We start from the raw sequence: 6,626 nt of genomic DNA, 5'->3' as shown, positions 1-6,626 counted from the left end.
AGAATCTACGTAGTTAAAGGCGTCTCAGGTGTCAGGAAAGGCGAGAAGCAGCTAAAACGCATTGCAGTCATCAAGGCACCCCGGCGGTTTGTTTATACCATGGTTTATTTATACATTATTGAGTACAGAAAGGCCTGGAACAGCCTAAACTAGCTCTAAAATCTTACAAATGGTTTATTTATACCATGCGATTTGTTTAGAAAGCCTAGGCCCAAGGCTCACTCTTGGTGCCTTGAGTGCATCTAGAGCCCTTCAATTATCTAGTTTAGTAGTTACTGAATTATTATTTTGTTTAAACTGTCTTTCTTGGATGGGAACATTGAGTTCTGTGTACATCTTCACTGACGCTGCCATGGTCCCTTTTTTGTTGTTGTTGTTTGGGGGGGGGGGGGGGGGGTTGGAGCTGAGTTGGGACCTCAAGGTTCGATAAATTACACTGCACAATAACTTGCTCATCAGTGTTATTTTTGGCTCTATGAGGATCGGGTTATCTCAGCTTTTAGAATTCACTAAGTTATGAATTTGTCTAATCCACCTTGTTGGATGGGTTAGTTCTATGTAAGGTTTACCTCATTACCCAATCATGTTCTTGTTTGGAGGGGGGGGGGGATTGTTTTTCTCTTTGACTTGCAGCTGAGTACTGTAGATAGCTGTTCATTTGTTATTGTTTCATGATGAAACTTTCATTGTTTGCTGCTGGATTAATATGCAGCAGTGATCTACTCCATTATGTTGGGCAGTTTTTTCGTGTGTGTTTTGAAGACAGCATTTGCCCTCTTGTCATGTCATATCATGTTTGATGTCTGTACATTAAAATCACTTTTTTTTCTCAATGTATCTCTCTTAATCATCAATTACAACCGCTGCAAAATTTTCCCATTTTCTACATTGGACATTAAACTCAGGTTGCTTCCTTGTTCCTTTTTTTATTATTGATCATGGTGCCACTCTTTATGGGATGGAAAAGGGGGTACCTGTTTAATACACTGTAGTTAGTATTATAAATGTTAGTTATGAGAAGCCAGAATATAGGAAGAGTTGACTTCTGTTCACACATATGTCCACACATATGTACATGGTGCAAATATGAAGAACATCGTGGAATAGGGTAATGATGAACAAGCCTATTGGGTGTGACATCGGTTATGCGTACAACAAACAGTTTAATGTCAACACCTCAAGGACATTGTTAATTGCATGATGCTACGGTATTTGGAGTGGAGGCGCACAATCAAGTAAGTGATGAAATTTTGTGAGCAAATCAGTGTTTCCTTTTTTTCTGTGGGTTATAATGTTGAATCTAGAGGATATTTTTTTTACTTAGACTAGTACATAAATATATGTATTTTTCATCTTTTAATCTGACCCTCGTTTACTCCGGAGGCATAGAAATGAGTTTGTGATGGAACAGTTTAGATCTGTGTTAGATTAGTCTTGGGCCCTTAGCTATTCCTGTACTTTTGTGTCCATTATCTTTAGCCTTGTTGTAGTGGTATTTGTGGCTTTGGGCATAATCATATAGATTTTTTTAGGGGAGTGTATAGGTAGTTGTATAGGTTTTAGTGATCTTTTTTCTATCTCTTTGCTCTTTTATCTGTAACTACTATAGTTTACTTATCACTGTATGCTAGCGGTAGTTTAAAACTTCCACTGTTAGTATTTGTGTATAGTTGCTTGCTCTGACTTTTCTAGCTACATTTTATGTTATCTGGACTAGTTTTTTACTGTACACATAAAAAAAGTTTTTTTTATGAGCCGGGAGTCTCAGCAGGAGCAATCCCTATCTCCTGGGATTTTGGGATACACCCTCCCAGACCCCACAAGTAGCTATACTGCTATGAGTGGGATTGTACTAGGTATGCTTGTTGTATTCTCCTTCCTACACTGACATCAAAAAGCACATGAAAGGTTCTTGGCGGTGAGAGGTGGAGTTTTTACATGAAGCAGCACAAGGTTGATGCGTGGAGCAGCTTGAGGCGGCACTTCTTGCACCTGGTCGAGTTTTCAACCAAGAGGCAGTAACGTTGCAGTAGGGGATTGAGTAAAAAGTATTTTTGTTACTGTTGCAGTCAGGGGTTTGCGGTCTATTCATATAGGCCGAGAGAGAGGGTGGGAGATGAGGGAGAAGGCTGGCTGGGAGACGTAACAAAATTCTAATAACACTACTAACCTCCTATTATATAGGCTCATGATTCCTCTCTAGGCTGCTTCATGAGCTTGTACTATAACTTGACTGAGTTGTTCAGTTACTTTCTGCATAGACTACTTGTTATTTTGGTGTTACTTAGAGTTTGGCTTCTTTTGGTTGAACATAAACTTATTTGGTTGTAAATACTTTTTTTCTCTTTCTACGTGTTTAGCTTAATATAAGTGTTTACAAAATAACAAGTTGAAACAGTATCTATATTAATTTTCTGGCATTTTTTATACCAAATGTCTTGTTTATTTGAAGCTCTTATTTCACGCCTTGGCTTTCAGGACACAAAACACCTCGGAGCGCCTCATCTTTCAAATCAAGCTTCCTACATTTTTAACCAAATTTTCTTATTTTATATCCTGTTACTTGCCAAATAAGTGACTTGAATCCTTAGAGGGTATTTTAGTAGTTTACTTAGTATTTTTAGTAATGAGTAGTTGCTTTCAATAAAAAGAGAATCAAGTTGCTTTTTTAGGATGTAATTCAAGTTTTAATATTGTATTCCTTAGTGCTGATTTTCTGATTGACAACAGCTTTCCGAAGTTTCCATATTTCTGGAAATTACGTCTCAGTTTTGATAACAGTTACGATATCTGTTTATGTTCATAGAAGATACAAGACTGCTTTATAGTATTTTGTGGCCGCCGCTTTTATCTATTATAAGCCATATCCAATCCTAGATTTTAAATAAATTTGACTTGGTAATGAAAATCAGGTGGTGAACGGTGACCTGGTCTTAAAACTACTTTTGTGCTGCTATGTATCTTATTAAATCATGTACGTGATGACCTTAGGAACTTTGGAAGTTAGTTATAGTTAGAGTTTAAGTGTAGCCACTGGTGAGAAAGCATGAAATGATTTATTTCCATACATTGGAGGAAGCTTTTGGCAGTCTGGCATTAAGATTTAAGAGATTATACGAATATATGAAGCCATGTCGGTTTATTTACAATGATCTGTCCTGTCCTTGTAGAGAATTAGAGAGTTCAACAACTTTGCCAATGTGATTTACTACATTGATGCGTTACGACCACCTTTATAACTATAGCTATGGGCTACTGCGAGAAATTAATATTATGTAGTCTCTGATCTATGATAAATTGATAATAGAATTGATTGATTTAAGATAGTGTTATATATTTGTTGGAGTCTTGTTGAGTATGTGGGGAAAGATTGATATTTTGGTCTTATTTACAGTATCTTTGAATGTGAGTCAAGTGATTGAACATGTAAGGAGAGTAACAGTTCTTTTAATCATTATTTGTTTTAGATCTTGTTCTTAAATACCACGTAAGGATCTTGTTTTTTAGTTTTCCTACTTGGTGAGGGTATATTATCTTTTGTATGATGTTTTTAAGGGCTAACCACTTTATGTTAGGTCTTGCCTAAATGTTTGCTGTTCCCAAAAGTAATATTTACATCTGCTGCATACGATGCATGTTATTTGTTATACAATTCATTCTTATTTTTGTCATTTGGACTCATGTCTCAGGTGTGAAATCTCGGTTCTGGCTAAAAATTATTCTCCTGGATCGGCCTGGCCAATGGAAATATTGAAAGGTGGCATCTTGTGTTCTGTTTTCATGATATGTTGATTTTCTGATTAAATAAGTGATATTAGTAAAGTAATCCCAAGACTACATAACTAACAAAAGATTCACTCTTTACGTGGTGCAGTTTTATGGCTTACTGCCCGACCGTTAAACGGCTATTGTCAACTTCTAGGATTCTTGCAGGACACACATTGCAGACTCATGATCCCTGTGTTTAATGGTGCATATAGGTATGGATCTTGGTTTCCTTATACTTCTTTTTCTTTAACAATTCCATCATCCCCCAGAAACTGCAATGTTTGACCATTTGATGATGCCATTCGGTCAAAAGATCACTCTAGGTCTTGATTTTAAAAAGCGCGTGGTACTCTGATGAGTTTTTGATCCCAAAAGCCGGCGCATGAAGTGCGTGCATTACATATGTGAGGCGTTCGCCATGCAAAAAACTGAAAAATTATTTAGAGAATAGAGATAATGTTTAAACTTCTTAACTTTTAAACACTAAAATATGAGATATTCTCATAATCTTTGGTTAAATTTGTTTTAACTGATTCAAATACTCAAAACCCATACTGAATTGATGGTCAAAAAACTTACACCGTCAGCGGTTACTTCTCTTTTAAACTTTTAAGTTTATTTTAATATTATATTAGCATAATTAAATATATTTATGCTTTGGCTTTCTTTTATAACTTTTGAATACAACGTTTTATAAAATTTCGAATATACCGTTGAGACAAACTTGTTTTTATGTACGTGCCGACATGAATTTTATTCAAAACTGAGTCGGGTCTAGTTTTTATTGAACGTTTCGACATAAATTTGACCTAACTCGGTTTCGAGTAAATTTATTTGGGCACATAGATAAAAATAAGTTCGTCTCAATGGTATATTTGATAATTTTTAAAAATTGTATATTTTATAAAGTTATAAAAAGAAAAACTAAATATGATTGAATTAATTATAATAATTAAATATTAAAAAAATAAAATTTCAAAACTTGGTTTAAAGACGACTGTTTCAAAAACGACGGATATCAGATTTCAAAAAACGACAGATTATTTTCAAAAGTTGACTGAGCCAATGAATTAGGAACACGTGGCTGGTTTTGATTGGCTCAAATAAACTCGTCGGCGAAGACGGGTTTGGTTCAAAACCTGTCTCCGCCGACGAGTTTTGGATGGACGTTTATGCAATCTACAAAATTTTGAGAATCTCTCCTCTTTTGGGCTATTTTTCCTTTTTAAAAAACCTTGATGAGAGTTTTTTTTAATACCTTTAGTATTCTTACTTTTATGAGCATAACATCACAGTGGAAATGCCCTCCTCAAGTCACCAGAGGAGGCAAGTCGGACGGTCCAAAATGGTGTAGCCTGAGACATTTTCTAAAAATGCTAAGCTTAAATTATAGTTGTGCGTTAGATATTATTTACAAGGATGGTAACAACTTATTTATAAATGGTGCGTTTCTAGTTTGTTTACTTGGTGATATATATTCGTATGATATGATGTATTTGCGGGCTTATCATTTTATGTTATATCTTAGCATGATTCAACTGTTTGTTTTATACAAAATCCATCATTTATGATTTTATGCCTTGTGTTTGTCAGATAGATAAAACTCTAAATCTTTTTAATAATTGGTGCATTAAATGTGATTACGTTTACCATATTATTACAATAATAATCTTTGCTTTTAGAAAAAAACGATTCAGGATATGCCGTGTCTATTAAAACACTCGTTATGGGGACCTTCGACCTGTTTTTTTTCCTGCTCTTTTTTACCCATTTAACATCCATGTTAAGAGATCTGTGTAGTCAAAAGCGCAAATATATTTTTTTAATTATTTAACCACATGGTTGAACTGTTAAAGATAACTTGTAACATGAATCAACTCATTCATAATTGAATATATTATTTGACATAGGCGATTGTTTATTTCATAATCTCTTTGTATTAATTTTCTCAGGTGAGGGAGACTGCAGGAATGTTGTGACGTCATAACGACTAGAAAGTCACAGGTAATCGACTTCTTTTGACAAATATATTATTTTTTTCATATCATGAACAAATCTTTACATTTTTGTATCTGAAAATACATTCTGTTTCAAACACCACAACAAAATAACAAAACATAACGAAAAACCAGAAACTGGACCCTTTTAGTCGAGTTTAATCTGTCGTCAATTTGTCAGCAGCACCTCTGATCTGGATGCCAGATGGCGGTGGGCCGTCTGCGTATGTTTGTTGACCAATCTGTCATGTCTCTTAATGTTGAAGGCGTTAATAAGGCGGAAGAATAGAGTATGCAGAAGAAGATGACCAGTATTAGTGAAGAGGCTGCCATTGTTGAAGGTATCCTGTTCATGGATTATAGTTAGTTATTATATATTGAAAGAGAAGATGCAAGTTGTTTGTCAATAATTAAAATAATATCTGATATTAATATTTGTGTGGATAATGTTCTCCGGTGCAAAGCCAACAAGATTGTGGGTCATATAATAATAAAGGCATTTATAGTCGTCACATCCACTTACAGACTTTGCTAAAGGCATTTGCTGGTAATATGAACTTTATTTATAGAATTCTTTGTAGTTGCCTGATTTGGAGGATAAACTTTATTCCTTAAACATGTCATGTGTGAGATGAGTAAAGTGGACGGTAGTAGTGGTTCAAATAAATTCTTTAGTTTGTCTAATAATACGATCAATCTTACAATGAGTCTTAGATGCTTCTTTCTCGTCTCGGGCTTAAAAGTAACTTTTAAAAAATAGTAAGCTTCATGGCACTAGGGTCAGGGTAGTGCCGTAGAGGATTAAGAAGTGTGTTGGATTGCTAATCGTCTAAACCATGAGCCGTAGAGCCTGCCAACCGG

General features: G+C 35.1%; 1 long non-coding RNA gene across 1 annotated transcript; it reads left to right on the top strand.

Annotated features, from left to right (window-relative positions):
- The first annotated feature begins 3,221 nt into the window (after positions 1-3,221).
- On the top strand, positions 3,222-6,052 carry LOC143536158 (uncharacterized). Its single transcript, XR_013135842.1, has 4 exons — positions 3,222-3,757; positions 3,875-3,980; positions 5,721-5,772; positions 5,950-6,052. It is a non-coding gene; the product is annotated as an uncharacterized LOC143536158 (long non-coding RNA).
- The last annotated feature ends 574 nt before the right edge of the window (positions 6,053-6,626 follow it).

This window comes from Bidens hawaiensis, unplaced genomic scaffold (genome assembly GCF_021521415.1).
Source record: "Bidens hawaiensis isolate Kalapana, Puna unplaced genomic scaffold, B.hawaiensis_p1.1 tig00010738_1, whole genome shotgun sequence".
NCBI classification, from domain to species: Eukaryota; Viridiplantae; Streptophyta; class Magnoliopsida; order Asterales; family Asteraceae; genus Bidens; species Bidens hawaiensis.
This window is presented reverse-complemented; position numbering and strand designations above follow the sequence as displayed.